General features: G+C 38.9%; 1 protein-coding gene across 2 annotated transcripts in view; it reads left to right on the forward strand.

The window, feature by feature from the left end:
* The first annotated feature begins 5,975 nt into the window (after positions 1 to 5,975).
* The window catches only part of crebrf (creb3 regulatory factor), a 39,809-nt gene continuing 24,854 nt past the window's right edge, over positions 5,976 to 20,930 (forward strand). For both annotated transcript variants that reach the window (XR_007956241.1, XM_052014637.1), the window contains exon 1: positions 5,976 to 6,277. The gene's annotated coding sequence lies outside the window, so the exon portion shown is untranslated. The remainder of the gene's footprint in view (positions 6,278 to 20,930) is intronic.

Consider the following 20,930-nt stretch of genomic DNA (forward strand, 5'->3'; position numbering starts at 1 on the left):
TTGAATCTAGAAAAGTTATTTTCAAACTTGTCATCTTGGTCAGGGGTAAGTTCAGGCAGTTTTGTTGGCAGCATTTATTGGCAAGCTATAGTTATGAGGAAAGGCTGTTTCATGAGAATGATTAAGGAGAATCTGATATTTCAAAATTGCAAAATATTTTGGAATGGTAAGCAATGAAGTTTCCATTGTTTGGTGAGTGGTTGAAGAGAAGGTACCCAAGGATTGTGGAGATGAGTTGGGAATGGCTTTAGACTTGTGGTAGAGACTGACCTCTAAAGTGGAAGTTGAAGACCAAGAATTATGGGAATGGATTAGAACAGAATTGTTTCAGAAACCACCAACAAATAGGAGTGTAAGCCAAAAAGCAAAAATAAACTTGCTGGAAATTTGGGGGGAAAAAAGTAGAAATACGGGTTGAAACTCTCTGGTCTGGCATTGTGGTTCAGCATGTTTTGAATCTGTACTAATTAACTAATCTTAACTAAAATCTAAAATTAACTAAGGTCTGTACTAATCTGCAGCTAATTAACCTACCAGTGCAACTTTTGCAATCTCAACCTACAGGGTTTCTGACTTAAAGAAACTTAGGGTTTCACACAGTTCTCGGAACCCTTGCATGACCCAGGGAGTGTCTATACTTAAGAAGAACAATTCTCCTGCTCAGAGGAAGATTGGGGGCAATTTCTGTGGTCTGGATTTTGTTTGGCACCAGTCAGGTCCCAAACTTGAGGTGTCAGGTGCCAGCCTGGAGCGTTTCAACATGTAAGCAGTTTGGGCAGCATTTATGACAAGAGAAGGAATCGGTTTCAGGTTGATGACCTTTGATCAGAAGTCCTGATAAAAGGTTGACCTGAAACATTAATTTTCCATCCCAAATAATTATCCATTACTTGTTTCCATGGGAATCCAGCCATGGCCCCTCAGTAAAATGAATTTATATTACACCTCTATAATAAAATATAATCCTATGGTGCTTCAGGTAAAAATCTTGGGAGTGAAGGTCAAGTTTTAAGAATGGAAGTGGAGGCATTTGGGAAGGGAATTCCAGAAATAGTTGAACTGTGAATCATGAAAGAAGAGCAGTAATGCAAATGTAGCCAGAGTTTTCACAACAAAGTATTAAAATTTTGTTATTTTTCTTATTGCTTAAACCTACTTTGAGTATAGATATGATTTCCATGATTTCAATATGCATATGTCTGCTGCAGCAGAATGTGCTTCTACATGTCACCACTATGATTGGGAAAATAGTATCCTTCCATTGTACAATAGCCTTTGGAGAGATTCCAACTTAATCTCAGTAAAATCTGCAAACAACACACTGATCATGTTCTGATTTATCCAATCAGTGTTCCTGTATGTTTAGCATTTTGTCTAAAGTTCAACGATGCAGCACATGAAGTCATTATATAAACAATACAGTGAATCTTAATGCTTTAAGATTTAAGGGGGAATCAAACAAAATTAGTTTTGATCCAAGTTTCTTATTATTAAGAGACACCTTTTGCTTTTAAAATCTGAATGTATTTGACTTCCATCCGAATCTAATATTATACACTTCTAACAATGTGCACTATTTTAATTTTGGGTAGCTTAGTGTACCTCATTTAATGTTTCTCTTTGTGCCAACTCTAAGTGTCAATAAGCTAGAAAGATGGGCAGTATTAAAGTGTGGTTTCTCACATTCTTTCCAATCTTAATATATATAAGCCTCCACTCAATTCCTTCTATCTTGAATCTAATGGAACATATTTATTGAATTCTTTTGTATAATAATTCTTGAGGCGTCTGTGCTGCTGTTAGTCAAAGGCTACTGAGCTTTAAAATAACAAAGTGCAGGAGAGAAGTTGGATGGAAAATCACGACAAAAATAACTACTACAGCCAGAGGATCTGGAGACAGGAAATTGTTTTTTTCTCATTGAGTTGATAAGGTGAATATTGTATTTCTTTCAAAGATATTCATGGATTGATGGAAATAGCTTTAGGTCCAGTTGTAATAACTTCCATATTATATAGCATCTCTAATGTAGCAAAAATGTTCCCTGGTGCTTCACTGGTGTATAACCAAACAATAAATTGACAGCAAACCACTGGGAATCATTAAGGAACACTAAAGGTTGAAGGAGGAGCTTATGACTCTGGCAGTGAAAAAACAGTGGTGGGAAGGATTAAGTCAGTGCCAGGATTAGAGGAACTATATTTCTGAGGGTCAAGACTATAAGTAGGCAGGGTAGGGGGAAAGAGGGAACCTTAATTCAAAAATTAGAATTTTCAAAATCTGCGTACTGCTTAACTGGGAACAAGGCTGGAAGTTGGTCAGTAAATAAGTGCTAGGATGATGTGAATGAGATGAGCAGAAGAACTGAGTGATTGAGTTTATGGAAGACAGAATGAGGAAAGTCATCTAGGAGGGCATTGGAATAGTTGAGCCAAGTGACTTGTTAAAAATAAGGAAGAGAAAGCACATTTATTTCAGCAGCTCAAGTTTATGCAAATGTGGTTGCTTCATGTTTTCAAAATGGCAATTGGTCATTTTATTGCAGATACAAATTTTGATACTGAGCTCGGTCAAACATAACAGCAAGCTAACAAGCATGACTCAGCTTTGGAGATGGATGGAATTGGTGACAAAAGAATGAAGTTTGCAGTGGGGACCAAAGGTGATGACCTTCCCCAATATTTGAAGACGTTTCTTCTCACATTGGACATCAAAAGTCTGATAATTTAGCGATGGAAGTGAGGTAAAGCAGAATGTTGTCAATGTACATATGAAACCCTGAGGCTCTAGCTTCAGATAATGTTGCTGACAGGCAGCATGTGAAAAAAATTGCATGAAGGAAGAGGTGGTGTTGCTGGTAACTCTTGAGAGGAATGTGTGGCCTCATCTAGCTTAACAATCATCATGAGGCCTGGGCAAGGAATGGTGTGGTCAATTGCTTCAAAGACTGCAAACAGGTTGGGAAGAATACAGCATAATAAATTTGTTACACAGGATGAGAATAGTGTATTTGATCAGAACTGTTATGGAATTGTGGCAAGGTTTGGTTTGATTAGAGGACTTCAAATTTTGGTGAGAAGCTCTGATTTGGGAAGGTACAATATGTTAGGAACTCTGCATTTGAGGAGAGACTGGAGAGGCTTGGTGGGTTTTTCCTGGAGAAGAGTAGTTTAAGAGGGAACATAATTGAGGGGTATAGGTAGTGTAGACTGCAGGAAGCTTTTCCCCTCATCAGAGGTGAATAAAACTGGAGGGTTTGTAGTGGCCTGTACTCACGGGGCTCGAACCACTGTTGGCGGACGCGTGGGAGCGCGTCGTAGACTAACCGCGGGGCGGGCCTTCCAGCAGGAACCTTGCGTCGCGTCCGCCGGAGAGGCTCTCGGGTACTTTTGCTCGCGCGAGTTTTGTTTAACACAGTAAAGTGTGCTCCAGTTCAGCCTCCACGTCCCTGAGTTTTCCTTTCAGCAACGCGTCACGTTCGGCTACAAGGACATAGATTTAGGGTAAGGGTAAAAGACTTGGAGAGGATCTGAGTGGGCCTTTTTTTTAAACCCAGAGAGTGGTGAGTATCTAGAATGCATTGCTGGAGAGAGTGGTAGAAGCAGAACTGCTGACAGCTTTTAAGAAGTGTTTAGACAATACTTAAATTGGATAAGCACAGAAGGCTACAGGCCAAGTCTTGGAAGATGACATTAATACGGATGGGTGCCCACTGGTCAGTGTGGACGTGATTGGCCTGTTTACATGTTGTATGAATCTATGACTTAGTAATGGAGAAAGATATTGGGAATGGGTCAGCAGTATAGTATAATTTAGTTACAACAACAGAGCAGAAGGTTATTTCTCTCACCAGGTCCCAATAGAGCACTCCCATGAGTCCCATTTCCCCTCTTCCCTAACCCCCTTGTTATTTTCCTACATATGTGAAATTTATTCTCTCTCAATTGGCCATCAATTCTCTTGACTTTTTGCTACTTACCTACACTGAGGGGTAATTTATAATAATCTACCAGCACATATTTGGAAAGTGGGAGTAAACCAAACCACCCTGCGGAAACCCACACAGTCTCGAACAGAACGTGTAAACTCCATATGTGCAGTACCCAAGGTCAGGATTGAACACTAATATGGAGCTGTGAGGCAGCATTGCTGACTGCTGCACCACCATGCTGTCCTCCTGAAATAACTGCATGATCCTGCTTAATGTATGCATATTGTGTGGAATTGCTAGTAATTTGAAACTGCATCCTTTGTAATGTTGGCAGAGATTTGTGGCTCTTACCCATTTTCACTATAAGAAGTTGTTTCTTTATCTTGAAGAACATTCTATTCTAGTTTTAAAGGATGTGCTAGAATTTCATGTAATTAGAAATTCCTGAGATGGCTTGATGTATGTCAAATCTTTACCTCCCTACGACCCACCCCAGGCCCTTGTGTACCTGTCATTCAAAAGCTATGTACCTTTTTTTTAACATGATGTGCAGTCAAAACTTTAGTTTTCTATTCCTATAAGAAAACAGCTGTTGACATCAGCTGTTTCATTGCATTTTGCTGTGAGATTGGGCAGCATGAAATAATGAAGCATTATTGCTTCCAATGTTTTGGGAAGTACCAAAATGTCACCATTTACTTGAATTTTGTGCACACTAATTTACTAATCAAATATGATTAATCTGATTTAAGATTCCCAGTTAGCAATATATGGCTATTGGATATTGTTGAGAACATGATTCAATTTTGTTTTCATTGCAAGAGAACTGCAAACAATGTTGAGACTGTTTGGTTGAACAAAAAGATAGAACAGTACACCACAGGAACCGGTCCTTCAGCCCATGATGCCAATTTAAACTATTTCCTTCTGCCTGTTTATGTGTCTATCTAAATGCCCCATAAATGTTTGCTATTGTATCTGCTTCCACCATTTCCCCAGGTAGTGTGTTCCAGGCAACTGTTTTATTTTTAAAAAGAAACTTGTCTTGTAAATCTCCTTTTAAATGTTCTTCCTCTAATCTTGAAGCTATGCTCCCTAGTATTTGACATTTCCACCATGGGAAAAAGACTCTAACTTTCTACCCTATCTATGCCTCTCATAATTTTGTATATCTCTATCAGGTTGCCCCTTCACCTCCAGTGTTCCAGAGAAAACAATCCAAGCTTGTCCAACCTCTCCTTGTAACCAATACTCTTCAATCAAGGCAACATCCTGGTGAACCTCTTCTGCATCCTTTCCATAGATTCCATGTCCTCTTGTCACGTGGCGACCAGAACTGCGCGCACACTCCAAGTGTAGCCTAACCAAAGTTGTATACAGCTGCAACATGACTTCCTAATTTTTCTACTTGACAGTTGTTTCTGTGTGTGGTTTTTGAGAATTATTCGATCATGTACTGGATCATTTTGATTTGATTTTTAACTAACTTCAAAGATGGCTTGATATCTTTTCTGAAGTAAATAATCGAGATCAATAATTCGTGCTTTGTGTATATCAACTTGATATTGTAATAAACCATTATCCAAAACACATGGTATGCTTTATTTAGTGTTTCCTTACGTTAAAATTTCAGGTAATAAAGTGTTTAGCCGAGCCATTTGAAAAATCAAAATGACTCCAAATCGTTCAGTGTTTGTCACATAACATTTGCATTGTTTATTTTTTGCTGAACAACACTACACAAGCTTTGCTTGGATATTTAATGTATGCAAAATAACGAATTATTACTGTAAATGTACCTGATTAATAGAGGTGTACAGCTGTCAAAGGCTGCAAAATGTGTGGTTCATGATCGAGTCACAGGCAGCCTTATTTGAAATAGGGAGCCGCGAAGCCAGATGTATCAAAAAAATTGAGTCTCTCCAACAAATGCCTGTATATTTAGAGCTTTATAAGTGTATCAAGAAAATGAATCGTGGATCACACAAGTTTCAAGATGCATCCAGACCTTTTAATTTCCCACGCCCAGTCACCCAGCCGCAGGGCAGCTAAGCAATGAACATTCTAGTTTCTCATGCTGGAGCTGGTTCTAGGTGGGGAGGAGAGGTGGTGGTGGTGGTGGTGGTGGTGGGTGGGGGTAGAAACAGCCGAGGACGTCCGCGATTGGCTGCTGCGCAGGCGGCACGGCCATTGGTTACTTTGCGCCCCCCTCCCCCACTCCGACAACGCAGTCACGCGCTTTCCAGGAACCCGTCAGGAAGATATCAACAAAACAAACGCGCGCCTGGCTGTCCCCTGAAGGCTCCGGTCACATCCAGCCGGACAACACGCCCTACATCTTCCGAGGTAGGTGCTGTAAGGCTCTCCGCGTCTGTCGGTGCCATTTGTAAAGGTCTGGGTTGAAGTAGAGGCGATGACATGTAGTTAGGGGCCTTTTAACGAAAAATCTCCCTCACTGAGGCTGAAAGTAGCCTGAGAGAGATGGAGGAAAGAGGATGGTAAAAAAACCCTCGAGCTGCCGTGACGTCAACCGATTGACACCCCAGCCGCCAATGGGAAGCAGCTGGCCGAATGAGTCCTCCGTAAACAGAGGCCGGCGAGCCAATGGGCGAGGCGGATGGGTGGGACCGGCCGTGCTCTGAAGTTACTGGGTTCCCGCCCACGGCGGGTTTGTTTGTGTTGGTCGCCATGTTAGAAACAGGGCTGAGAAATATAATGTGAGGCCAGGCCCGTCGCTGGAAGTCAGCGGGTATACGCTGGCAGCTGTTCTAAATAGGCCGCGGGGTTTGTAACAGAGAAGGAGCGATAGGCTGTGGCTGATTTTTGTTGTTTGCGGTGTCGGATGGAGCAGGGAACCCGCCCACCAACCGTTATGTAAACACATGGCAGTGTTTTGTTTGTGTCTGCAGCTGATGTTTGAAGGGGTTCACTTAGGAAAAACCTACTCATTCTGTGTTTTTAAGGGGTATCCAAGTAAAACGACGGCTTTACTATTGTCGTCAATTTCTGTCTTGGGTAAATATTCAATTTATATTTACACGTGGTGTGTGTTTACAAGGAAGTTGGTAAGGCACCAGCTGAGGATTGTCTTGTAATTTTATGTAATGTAGTTTTATGTAATGTAGTGTACTTAGCAGTGGTTGTTAATGCAGTGAACAGTAGTACTTGTGATCAGAAGATTTTTGAGAATAATCATAATCCGGGCAAAAAAGCAAAGAAATCATCTCCTGAAGGTTTTCAGTTGGACCACGCCCCCTTTAGTAGGAAAGAGTGTATGTATGCTGGACTATCCAGTGGCAACCTATCCTACAGGAATATTTAAAAACTTGGAAATTGATATGTTTTGTCCGTTTTGATGAAAGTATACTGAAGCACAAATAAGGACATAAATTTTCAAAGTACCCTTTAAAGTGTGTAAGACCATCTGGGAAAGAGAATTATCTGATAAACCTTTTTGCTTTGAACCATTAAATAGTTAAATTGTATGAAGTAGAATAAGGGAATGATGTTTTCTAACATCGTCTGTGGCATTCATAATGGCTGAGCTTAGGTTTTAACTATTTGATGGAGATGGTATCTCAGTTTACCTGATTAATATTTTAGACAAATTTCTATTTCTTAGTCCTATGTCGATGAATATCCCTAACAAATTTTCTGTTCCCCAAATCCAAAGTGTGGTATGTTGACACCAGATCAAGCAACTGTTATCCTGGCTGATGTTAACAAATCTTGAATCTTTATTTTTTTTTTCTTTGTAGTGAACTGTAGTGGATGAATCTACTAGTATGTTGGAAGACTATACTTCAGGAAGAAATAATTTGAAATTTTTAAATTCATACCAAAACTTTAGATTTTAAAATGTAATGTAAAAATGGTAGCATACTGAAAAAACATGTGCTTCAGGAAGAGAATCACGTCAAAGTATTGCAAGCATGTTGTCTATTATCAGATGGCTAACAATTAAGCATTATCCTTATCTGATCTATGAATGTTGACTGTAACGAGCAGCAATGGGTTTATATGAAATATTTTTATTAGTTGAAATAAAATCTTAGAATCTTGCCCTGAAGATCTTGGTGTGACATCAATGACACTTTATGTGCACATTAAAAAAAAGTCCATATTTTCTTATGATGTAGGAGTCCATTTTGGTCCATCTGTGCTGACTTAGAGCACTCCCCGTTCTCAAACTAATTCTCTCAATAAACCATTCTCCTCCCAAGGTTCTGTCACTCTCCTACACGCTAGTGGCCAATTAATCCATTATCCTGCATGTCATTGGAATGAGGGAGGAAACCCACATGACATCAGGGAGAATGTATAAACTCCACACAGACAGCACTGGAAGGTCGGGGTACAACCTGGTTCACTGGAGCTGTGAGGCATCAGCCCTACTAGTTGCACCATTGTGCCATCCAATAATCCTGAAAATCCTAATATTTTTACGAACGTAAATTCAGGGCAATAGGTAATTTGAAGAGTTCTCTTTCCCTTTTTGTAAGTTATATATCTTCTGACAGTGAACTTAAAAGAGGATGTGTTGCTAAGCTATATACATCATTGGGTCCGGGTCCTAGTGTCAAATAGATGTAAAATTAGCTGATCTCGAAAGGAGTTGCAGTGCCCCTGGAGAGGCAAAATGTATCCTTTAATGTTCCTGATTGCTATTATTTATAAAGTCATTTGGTGATAGAGATGCGATTGAACCTGAATGTTGATGTTTTTCCCATAACCCCTTTCCCATATTTAAATTCTTGCCCTAAGGGGAAGCTCAGACAATTTCTAATGGCAGTACTTCCATCAGTGCACAAGAAGGAGATTTAAATGATAGAAACCCAAGTACAAGAATTGGTGTTATATATGGCATTAGTGAGACCGCATCTGGAATAGTGTGTTCAGGTCTGTCTCCACAACTAAGGAAGGATATACTTGCAATGAGGGAATGCAGCAAAGGTTCACCAAATGAACTCCTAGGATGGTGGGCTTGTCATGTGAAGGCAGGTTAAGCAAATTGAGCAAATGCTGTCTTCAGTTTAGAATAATGAGAGGTGATCTCATTAAAAAACACAAAGTTCTTTAAGGAGTTGATTGAATAGATTTGGAATTGATATTTCTTCTGGCTGAAGTGCCTTGTAACAGGAGTCACAGTCACCACCATACTAGACAGAGATGAGAAGAAATTTCTTCACCTCGTGGGTAGAGGATCTTTAAAATTTTATCCCCCAGAGGGTCATGGAAGCTCAGTAACTGAGTGTATTCAAGAAAGAGATTGTTCAATTTTTGGATGTTAAGAGCATCAAGGGATATGGGGTTAGTGCAGGAAGCAGCACTGTGGGAAAAGATCAGCCACAATCTTATTGAATGGTAAAGCAATCATGAAGCACTAAATGGACGACTACTGCTTCTATTGCTTATGATGTTATGAGAGGGATAGGTGTGTACTACACAGCTTTGTCATATTCAAGTTTTATCATCTCGCCATCTGCCATTGTCTTACCACCCTCTTAATGCACAACTTAGGGCCAGGATGATTAAAGGTTGTTTGCAAGAAGATTTCATTGGTATCTTATTTACATCTTGCAGAATAGTGAATGGATTTGCTTTTCTGACTGGAAAAGGGAATTGGATATTAGGATAGGTGTGTAGTGAGAAGTTTTGCCACTTTTTTTTCTTGCACCAAATTCTTACCATTTGAATTCAATTTGGATCAGTGTAGTGTAGAAAAATCTTGAGCTCGCTTCATAGACACTTGCATGATTCTAAATGATTAGCTTTCAAAGGCTTTGATATGCTTTGACTTCTTGTATATTTCAGTTACAGGTATCAGGTGATAAATCAAATATAATTATGCACAGCAAAAGTGAAAATCAAAATAATGAAATATATGCAGCATGATGAAGTAAATAGATATCATTTTAATTGGGTCTCTGATAAGATTTTTGAAATGAGACCCAATACACCCTTAATTTACAGTGGTAATGTTGGGATTGACATTAACATGGATTACTAAAGGTAGTAACTTCTCCAACTCTTTAAAAAAAAATTCTGATAACATAGTTTGTTTCAACAATTTACTGTATTGAATATACAGTATGTTATAGTCTCAGAAATAAACTTGCATTAGTGATGAATAACTGTTTCAATGTAATTCTGAAAATATCACTCCTTAAGTGATTGAAATTTATGCTTGCTTCTCCTGGTATTTAACTTAAATCTCCTGGTATTTAACTGAACAGAATTATTATACATTTCAGTGTATAGCAATTTATCTTGTTATTATGATTAAAATAAACTAAACATTTCAGCTACAACAGATTGTCACAAGAATGACACATTTTTAATGTTAGAAACTCCCAATATGCATGCTTAAAAGAAAAATGCTGTATTTTGTTTTATAATTATTATAAGTTGAATTTATTGATGTGAATATTTTATAATACTAGCATTCAAATATACAAGATTCTGGGAGAATGGAAGAATGTCAAGAGGTTGTTTCCTTTAACTGGAGAGCATTGAGCTAGCAAGCATAATCTCAGGATAGGAGGTCAGGCATTTAGGACTCAAAAAGGAATTCCTTTATGCTGACTGTTAACTCTTCAGAACTCTGCTTCAGATGGTTGTGGATGCACAGTTGTGTATGTAAGGCTAAAATCAAAAGACTTGGACAATTCTTGGGAGAATGGTTGGAGCAAAAATTAGCTCAGTTATTGGAAGCAAAGGATAATGGTTGACAGTTGTCCTTGTGACTAGAAGGCTGTTCCTGGTTAGCTTACAGAGCTAGGTCCACAGCTTGCTTTTTATTATCTTTATTAATGATTTAGACTCAAATGTAGGGAGCAAAATAAGGGCGTTTGAAGATGCAAAAATTCGCTCTGTATTTGACATGAGAAAAGCTTTATACTGCAAGACATTATGGAAGCCTCATCAGTTGTACAGTAAAGTCGCAAATAAATTTCAATCCAGAAAAGTGTGAGTTAGAGGTGCAACAAGCAAGGGATTATGATAATACACACTGAGAAATGTGAAGGAACAGAAAGACTTTAGGGTATATGTCTTCATATCCTTAAAGGTAGCAGAACAGCTTGATGAGGTGCAGAAGGAAGCACAGAGAATGGTTATTATTAGATCAGGTATAGAACATAAGAGCAGGATGGTTATGCTATAGACATTATGTAATGCTAGTTATGTCACAGTTTGAGTATTGTGGACAATTCTGGCCACCATATGATGTGGTTTCATGAGAAAAGATATAGATGAGATTTGAGGATGTTGCCAGGGTTGGCAAGTTTTAGCCTTGACGAAAGATTGGACAGAGTTTGAAACTGAAACAGAGGAGACTGAGCAGAGACTGAATTGAGTATTTAAAATTAGGAAGGACCTAGATGGAGTAAGTAAAAAGGATTTCATTAACTTGGCTGTGGGATGAAAAATTAAGGGGGAAAGATTAAAAAGTAACTGGTAGAAAAATGATGGAACTTCACCCAGAAAGTGGTAGGTCTGGAACTCATTGCCTGAAAGGGTGGTAGGAGCAGAAATCCTCGATACATTTAAAAAAAAACAGTAATATATACTTGAAGAGTTGTGGCCTGCAGAACGATGGACTCAGTGCTGGAAGTTGGAATTGAGTTGGATAACTCCTTTTTGACTGGGGCAGGCTAGATGGACTGAATGGCCTCCTGTGTAATAAATTTTCAATAATTCCCTGATTCTCTATAGGGCTTAGGTGACCAGTGTACATTTCCTGGATTTATCAGCAAAGTTTGAGACGAGATATATTGTTGGATTGAAGTTTCCTATGTTTCTGATTTCTAGTTAAATTTGCTTCCATTGAGAATAAATTTTGGAATTATAGTACAGTACAAATAAAATATTGTTCACATTATCTTGATTGAAAACTTATGAAGTGCACAAGCAATGGAGTAACATGTTCTTACATCGGTTTATAGTCTTTAATCATTTATGGAAAACACTGGATAAATAACAGTATTTGATCACAGGATAAAAATTATTTTTTGTGGAAACCAAGTCCGAATTTTAAGAGGGTTCCACTGAGCCCCATTGTTAATTAAGGAACCTCTTCACTTCAGAGCAAAGAAAGAAAATTGAATAATATACCTTTAAAACAGGATTTAAAAGAGTAATTGGTTATATGTAAGATGCTAGGAAAAGGCAATAGAAGTTAAAAATTGTATCTGATGTCAAATTGAATTAAAAATCCAATATTGTAGGTGCTGACATTCTGAAGAATTTTACAAATGAAATGATAAACCTGTCTTCCTTATTCCCATTGATGTTGTCTGATGTGCTGTTTTCCTCATTTTACATTGATATCAAAGAGAACTGTTCTGATTGAAATTGATACATTAAATGTAATTTAAAGTGAAAGAATTCTATCTATTTTTTATGGATGACTGAACTGAATTTCTGAATTATTCTAAATTTATCTTCTGTTTTTATGGATATATAAGTGAACAGAACAAGATGTAGAAGATGACAACTTCGAAATTTCAGCACATGTTGTTCACCCAATAGCTTGAGATGTGAAGCTCAATAACAAGTGAAGCCTATCAACTTGAAAATAAAAAAAACTGCAGATACTGAAAATCTACAATAAAAATAGAAAGTGCTGTAAACATTCAGCAAGTTCGACTATATTTGTGAAAAGAGAAGCAGAGTTACTGTTTCATGTCAAAGACCCTCAGTGAGAAATCTGACAAAGGGCCCTTAAACTGAAATGTTAACTCTGTTTCTCTTTTCACAGATGCCGCCCAACTGCTAAGTGTTTTCAGCATTTTCTGTTTTTATGTGTAATACTGATGACTGAAATCACTGTTAATATGTAGACTGACTATAATAGACCAGAAAAATACCACTGTGGGCTTAGCTTCCTATCTAAATAACTTCACAGATTTAAAAATGGTTCATGTTAAAATCAAATTTAAAACTGATATTGAAATGACATGTTGAAGACTTCTTGTGTGACTAAAATTTAGAAGTGATATTCTGAAACTGTTGACTACATGCTTCGATCATGTACAACAAGCCAATGTCCCCTCCCTCAAAACAATGCTAAAGGACTTCTGAGAAGGCTAGGTTTGAGTTTTGAATTTCAACGTTGGTTAAGCCTGCCTTTAGTGCAAAATGGCATCCTGGTAAAGAGTTAAAAGACCATGCCAGGAGATGGCACTCAAAGAATCATAAAGATTCCGATTGGTGATTGCAGTAGCTGCTAAACTTCAATAAGGTAGCTTCAAGCCATTTTGCTGAGTAGTTCTGTAACTAATGATATGTCTATACTGCAACCAGCTAAATAGTTTTAAAGGAGTCATTTGAAAGTTTTGAGGTTATTTGCAGCCATGTTTGCCTGATAGTACTGGATCTGAGGATATTTTGGAGACGCTTAGACTTTCTGGGACACATTGCCAAGCCATGCAATGTATTACTCTCACATTTTCCCTTGGGATTCTGTGAGAATTTCTCCTCAAGATTATGAATGCTTGATGTTGTGCCTTATTGAAAGTTACTGGAATCAACAGGAGAAATTGAGTGGTCTTCTTAGGGATTCCCCCTTGATGTGGATAAAGAATGGGAGGAGATAAGATCAAGCAGAGGAGCAATAGCCATTGGTGGAATGAGCATGAGGAGAGCTTTGAGTAGAAGGCCCCTTCAGTCCACAGATTTTATCCTTCATTATCATAACCCATGATCAGTGCATTTTGAGACTACTCTTTATGAAGAAGGTCACTGCAGAGTTCTGTGGCCAAGTGGAAGAAAGAGTCACGCTTCTACAATACAGCCAGTACTATAATCCCTGTGGCAATCAAGGTCAGAGAAGCACTTCAATTTTTATGCTGTCAGAAACTTCCAGGCCATCACAAGTGATATCAGTCACATAGTCAGCGTCTCTGTCTGAATCTCCATGAGGGAGGAATCTGAGGGTCTGTATTGAGGATGGCTAAGATATACAGTGGCATGCAAAAGTTTGGGCATCCCTGGTCAAAATTTCTGTTACTGTGAATAGCTAAGTGAGTAAAAGATGACCTGATTTCCAAAAGGCATAAGGTTAAAGATGACACATTTCTTTAACATTTTAAGCAAGATTACTTTTTTTATTTCCATCTTTTACAGTATCAAAATAACAAAAAAGGAAAAGGGTCCAAAGCAAAAGTTTGGGCACCCTGCATAGTCAGTACTTAGTAACACCCTCTTTGGCAAGTATCACAGCTTGTAAACGCTTTCTGTAGCCAGCTAAGAACCTTTCAATTCTTGTTTTGGGGGATTTTCGTCCATTCTTCCTTGCAAAAGGCTTCTAGTTCTGTGAGATTCTTGGGTCGTCTTGCAGGCACTGATCTTTTGAGGTCTATCCACAGATTTTCAATGATGTTTGGGTCGGGACTGTGAGGGCCACGGCAAAACCTTCAGCTTGTGCCTCTTGAGGTAGTCCATTGTGGATTTTGAGGTGTGTTTAGGATCGTTATCCTGTTGTAGAACCCATCCTCTTTTCATCTTCAGCTTTTGTTTTACAGATGGTGTGATATGTTTGCTTCCAGAATTTGCTGGTATTTAATTGAATTCATTCTTCCTTCTACCAGTGAAATGTTCCCCATGCCACTGGCTGCAACACAAGCCCAAAGCATGATCGATTCACCCCTGTGCTTAACAGTTGGAGAGATGTTCTTTTCATGAAATTCTGCACCCTTTATTTTTCTCCAAACATACCTTTGCTCATTGTGGCCAAAAAGTTCTATTTTAACTTCTTCAGTCCACGGGACTTGTTTCCAAAATGCATCAGGCTTGTTTAGATGTTCCTTTCCAAACTTCTGACGCTGAATTTTGTGGTGTGGATGCAGGAAAGGTTTTCTTGTGATGACTCTTCCATGAAGGTCATATTTGTGCAGATGTCGCTGCACAGTAGAACAGTGCCCCACCACTCCAGAGTCTGCTAAATTTTTCTGAAGGTCTTTTGCAGTCAAACGGGGGTTTTGATTTACCTTTCTAGCAATCCTACGAGCAGTTCTCTTGGAAAGTTTTCTTGTTCTTCCAGACCTCAACTTGACCTCCACCGTTCCTGTTAACTGCCATTTCTTAACTACGTTACGAGCTGAGGAAACGGCTACCTGAAAATGCTTTGCTATCTTCTTATAGCCTTCTCCTGCTTTGTGGGCATCATTTATTTTAATTTTCAGAGTGCTAGGCAGCTGCTTAGAGGAGCCCATGGCTGCTGATTGTTGGAACAAGGTTTGAGGAGTCAAGGTATTTATAAAGCTTTGCGATTTGCATCACCTGGCCTTTCCTAATGATGACTGTGAACAAGCCATAGCCCTAGCAAGCTAATGAAGGTCTGAGACCTTGGTAAAAGTTATCTGAGAGCTCAAATCTCTTGGGGTGCCCAAACTTTTGCATGGTACTCCTTTTTTCCCTCTAAAATTGTACAAGACAAAAATAATGCACTAATCTTGCTTAAAATGTTGAAAAGAATGTTTCATCTTTAACTTGATGACTTTTGGAGATCTGTTCACCTTCTACTCACTTAACTATTCACAGTAACAGAAATTTTGACCAGGGGTGCCCAAACTTTTGCATGCCACTGTATATTATTCCTTAAGATCAGGGCAAAGAGGTTTAGAGTTCACCTGGCTTTTGGGGTTCCACATAGTTAAGTGAGCCATCGATCCATCTGAGTCCTTCATGTACATTCTGAGGTATAGAAGGACCTTCAATATGAAAAAAGACTGTTTGTAATCCACAAAGTGCTGTGAAGGGAATGTGCTTGGCTGCTTATATATTAATGATATGGATTCTGAATCCATGAAGCACAATTTCCCTTTTATTTTTCACCCCTCCCCCACCCTCCAGGAAGTTCACACACCCACTGAGTACTGCTACAATTAGAGCCACTTCTACTACCAGGTTATCCTCAAGCAGGATTTTGACGTTAGGTGGGGCCTTCCAGCAGTATCTGAGAAGGTCCCCAAATTTTTGGCGACTTGCAGCATGCTCCACAGTCTGACAATATGAAAGGCCAGCAATAGTTGTTCCACAGGATCAAATACAGGGCTGACCCAATAAGGAGGTTTTTGAGCAGTAGGAGGATGCTTGCACTCTGAAGGGATGCTTGTTGGCAACTAATTCAAGACCATCTGTATCCTCCAGCAGAATTTGGATCTGTATTGCCAAATGTCATTCCTTCCATAATTGAGGATCCATCAGGAAGTAGACCAATCACATTCTTTCATAAAGGTCACAACTAAAAGGGCCACCAACTCCTTCATTATTCAATCACTTTCATCTCTGTTTATCTGCCACCAGCCTTGGTGATTATCCAGAGCTGGTCTTGACTACTTTGATGCTTCTGTATAGTGCAACCCAAGTGGCAGGAGCATGTTGGGTTGGTGGCTGCTGTAATATTTAAGTTAACAGTACATATACCTCCTGCAGTATCCTCAAGGCTTGGGCCACGATGGCCCTGTCTCTAACTGCTTCATATCAGGAAGGGCTTCAGTAGCTTGAACTGCTTAATTGACTAACAATTGTAACAGCAATGGTGGAATGGTGTGGGAGGTTTGAGGAACGTTACTATTTCCCACTATAATATTACCAGAAATAGTGGGAACCAAGGTTCAATGAAAGCTTAATAATTAATAGAGCTAAACTGACAATTGATTAGAGTGATGGACTTGCATCCCTGGACTCTAAAAGAGGTCACCAAAAAGATAGTAGATGCATTAATACCATCTTTCAGAGCTTTCTAGATTATAGAAAAGTCTCAGTAGATCAGAAGATAGGAAGTTTTATTAAAGAAAGGTGAGAAACAGAAAGACAGGGACTGCATGCTAGCTAGCCTGACATTTGTTGTCAGGAAAATGCTAGAATCCATTTTTAAGGAAGTAATAATTTGGTACGGTTTTTAAGGAAGTAATAATAAAATCATCCAAAAGTAAAATAGTGCAGATGCTGGAAATCTGAAATAAAAATGATGAGTACTGGAAATACCTAGCAGATCATGAGAGTGAAGCAGAATTAAAGTTTCACGTTTATGAAGGGTCATCAAGCTGATTAGCTAACTCTGATTCTCTCTGTTGAGATGCTACTTGACTTCTGTATTTCTAGTATTCTAAAATACTTAAATCATAATCTCTTTGCGCAGAGTCAACACGTTTTTTATGCAAGGGATATCGTGTTTGTTGAGTCTTTCTTGTAGTATTCCTTCCTATTCATAAACCTTAATTTTAGTTTCATGTTTATGAGTAATGCTTTTTCTATCAGTATGTATAGTGGAAACAGCCCAGGATAAACGTGGTGAGAATTCAGTGCCAATAAAGATGCAGGTGTTTCCTTTGACAATATAGACGGAAGCTTTTTACCAGTAGATGGCACTGCGATGCTTCCTGTTCCATCAGTAAATTTCAATACCTATTCTCATAGCAATTTCCTCATGCTTGCTCAACGTGTCTACATTTCTTAATTTTGAATTAAAATAATGTTATTGTTAGGATATATTATATTTATATCTAGTTTATGCTGCATCACAGTACCTTTTGACTTTAAATTGTAATACAGCTTCATTGCCCTGCCAATTTACGACTTTCTTGCTCCAAATTGCTAATTTAAAATTTTGCTCTGAACCTGCTTTTGACTTTTGGTGCTTTCCCCTCAAAGTTTGTTCTCACTCAATATCTTCAGATGTTCCCCTGAATGAACTCCTCTTAATCACCTGTTGTAGCCTCCAGTTGATTCCCTCTTAGATTAATCCCATTTATTTGCAACCGACTGTGTTGGCAGCTTGTATATCCAACTGCACTTCCCTTCATTGCCTTCACAAACTGTTAATTTTCCCAATATGTCTGGCCAGCTATGCTACTTGGCTGAGAGGACCAAATGTAACGTTTACAAGTTTACCAATGACCCAAAATTAGGAAGCAATTAGTAGTGATGAGGATGCAAAGAGACTTCAAAAGGATATAGACTAAATAAGTGGGCAACAATGTGGTAGATGGAGTACAAGGTGGAAAAATTCAGTAGAAAAAAAAGAAATGCTAAGCATTCTTTTTAATGTCAAGGGTCCAGGGAACTTTGAATTTCAAAGGGACCAGGACGTCTGGTGCAATAGTCACTAAAAGCTAATGTGCAGATAATCAGGAAGGCAAATGGTATGTTGTCCTTCATTGCAAGATAATTTGAGTATAAGAGTAAAGATGTCTTATGTTATGGACTAGGTTACTATTGGTGAATGTCCCTTTAAGATAGAGCATAGTGCGTGTGTGTGTGGCGTGCTTACGTCAACAGAAGATAAAGGATGTAATCACGTTTTTGAAGCAGACAGTGGGAGTCGGTCGGAGGAGAAAGAGAGAGAGGGAGAGACAGCAGCCTGATAGTCTCTATCGATGGATGAAAAAACAGTAACTGTGTCTGTCACTACAATCCATGTATGGATTTTTGGAGTAATCTGATGGAGTCCACTTTGTTGTTAACCTGTAGAGGGAAACGGGTATTTGTGTGGACGGCCACGTCTCGGATGCCTTTCGGGGTCGCAGATACTTCGGAACAAAGCAATGGAGTTCACTTTGTTGTTGACCTGTAGAAGGAAACAGGTATTTGTGTGGACGGCCACGATTCGAGTGCCTTTCGGGGCGAGGCAGATGCGGTGGAGTAGTCACTGCTGAGTGGACACTAAGGTGTCGTTTGGGTTCCAAAGTGGAACATTTGGATTTCGTAATTACTCTCTATTTTCTCTCTACATCTACGTTTTGTCTTCAGTCAGCGGTGGTTGTTGAAGAAGCCTTTGCTCACGTTTCACCTTATGGCTTGCTGAACTGAACTTTGAGAATTTTTCCTGGACTTGGAGTTTGGGAATTTGCCACACACACACTACAAGTTTACTTTTTGGGGTTAATGTTTAAGATCTAACATTTTTACTTTTATTTTTCTGATTATCATAAGTAGTTATTAATAAAGTAGTTTTAACCACTGATACATGACTCGGTGTGTTTCTTTTGTTGCTGGTTCGTAACACTTACTATAATTATATAAGACCTTGGTGAGAATAAACCTGGAGTGCTGCGTACCGTTTTGGTCCTAGAGAATGATATATTTGCTACGGAGGGAGTGCAGCAAAGGCTGATTTCTAGGATGGTGATCTGTCATATGAGAAGGTTGTGAGGGCTAAGTCTCTATTGTCAAATGTTTAGGAAAAAAGAGAGGTGGCCTCTTCGAAATAAACAAACTATTTAGAGGGCTTGACAGGGTAGATATTCAGGAGGATGTTTCCCCAGACTATACCGTCTGGAACTAGAAGGCAAGCTCAAAATAATGGTAGACCATTTGGGACTAAAACAAGGATAAATTTCTTCCCCCCAGAGGTTGAATCTTTGGAATTCTGTACACTGGAAGTCACTAGAGGCACGTATATTGATTGCATTCAAATCTGAGATTAATAGAATTTTGGATATTAGAGGAACCAAAGGATATGGGGATAGGGAAGGAAAATAGTGTAGAGGTGCATTAGTCTTAATTTTGTTGAATAGTGAAGCAGGCCTGAGGGACTGAATAGTCTATTGCTGTTCCTATGTTTATTTGCCATTTCCTTCTATAACTGAAGAAGTACACCAAATCTTAGTTGCTGGAGATTTTTTTTTGGTGGTTTAATGTCCTTGTCACTGGGTCAAATCCTGGAACTCCTCAGTGGACAGCACTGTAGAAGGTTAGGTTAGGGAGGTTCTCGCCATCACTTTAATGACAGTTAGAACGTTAATAAATGCTAGCTTAGCCAATGACAACTAAGTTTCATGAAAGAGTAAGGGGAAGACAAGGGAGAATTCAAAATTTTAAGCAAAAGTTATATATTTAATTTTGTGGGGAAACTGGGAAATAGCACCAATAAGGCCCTCAATATACTGGAAAAAGAGATGAGGCAAGGAACTTGAAAAGATTTGCAACAAAGAATGTTCCATATTTACCACAAGAAAGGTGTTGCTTGGACCCATATGGGCTTTCATGCTAATATCTTTTTATATGGTGCAAATAACTGCAGCCAGAAGAAAAGTTGTTAGTGTGAGAACCAGTTCATTTTGGCATGGGAAGATGATGATGATTGGAAATGGTAGATTCCCTGTTAAAGAAAGAATTGATGGAGCCGAAGATTGGCCTTGTCAGAGATAGAGGTGGAGAGGAAGTGGATGTCCAGTCGGTAAGGCAGATGATAGGGCCAAGCTAATTTTAGTTGGAAGGATGTGTTTCACTTTTGATGTTGTGCTTCCTTATTTTGCCAAAATTTCACACCCTGACATCATCTGAGGAAAACAAAAGGGATAACCTCACAGTTGCAAGGAAATGAGCAGTTCAGAAAATTGTAGAATCCTTGGCTTAGAAATTAAACTATGCTGCACATTTTTATGCTCTGTGGATCACACAGGTAAGCTCCTGGTTTGTGCTAAATCTTGAAGTTCAGCAGGGGCTGATGTATGCAAACATGCAAAAAAAAAGCCTCACAAATTGTGCCACATGTGCATTGCATCTTGCAGTATATCAGCCCTTAAATTGCTCATGGGTTAAATTGCTTGGCATCTTTTTGCTTATAATTTTTGAGGATTTATTTCTAAATCCTCTTTAATTCTGCATGATCATGCCTCCCAGGATGTCCCAATAGAATTCAAACCCTTGAATTGCATTTTTATTTGAAATGTAGTGGCCATTGTTACATGAATACACGAATCAATTAAATATTTGCAGACCTCTCATTAATTGATTTATTGATAAGTAGTCTTTTAACCAGCATGGTGTTCTTTGGAGATCCTCCACCAGATCCAGTGGTGCATGCAGATGGGTTCAAAGTATACTATTCTGCTTGAAAGACTGTTTCTTCTACAATGCAGCACTCTATTTACTTGTAGTGGTAAAGTGACCGTGTGGATAATAATTTCAAATGCATGATAGAAATTGAGCACATGCTTCTGAATTGTAACATGAGGGTTATTAATTGAGTCAAAAGCAGGCTTATCTT

The sequence above is a fragment of the Pristis pectinata genome, chromosome 4 (genome assembly GCF_009764475.1).
Source record: "Pristis pectinata isolate sPriPec2 chromosome 4, sPriPec2.1.pri, whole genome shotgun sequence".
Classification (NCBI taxonomy): Eukaryota; Metazoa; Chordata; class Chondrichthyes; order Rhinopristiformes; family Pristidae; genus Pristis; species Pristis pectinata.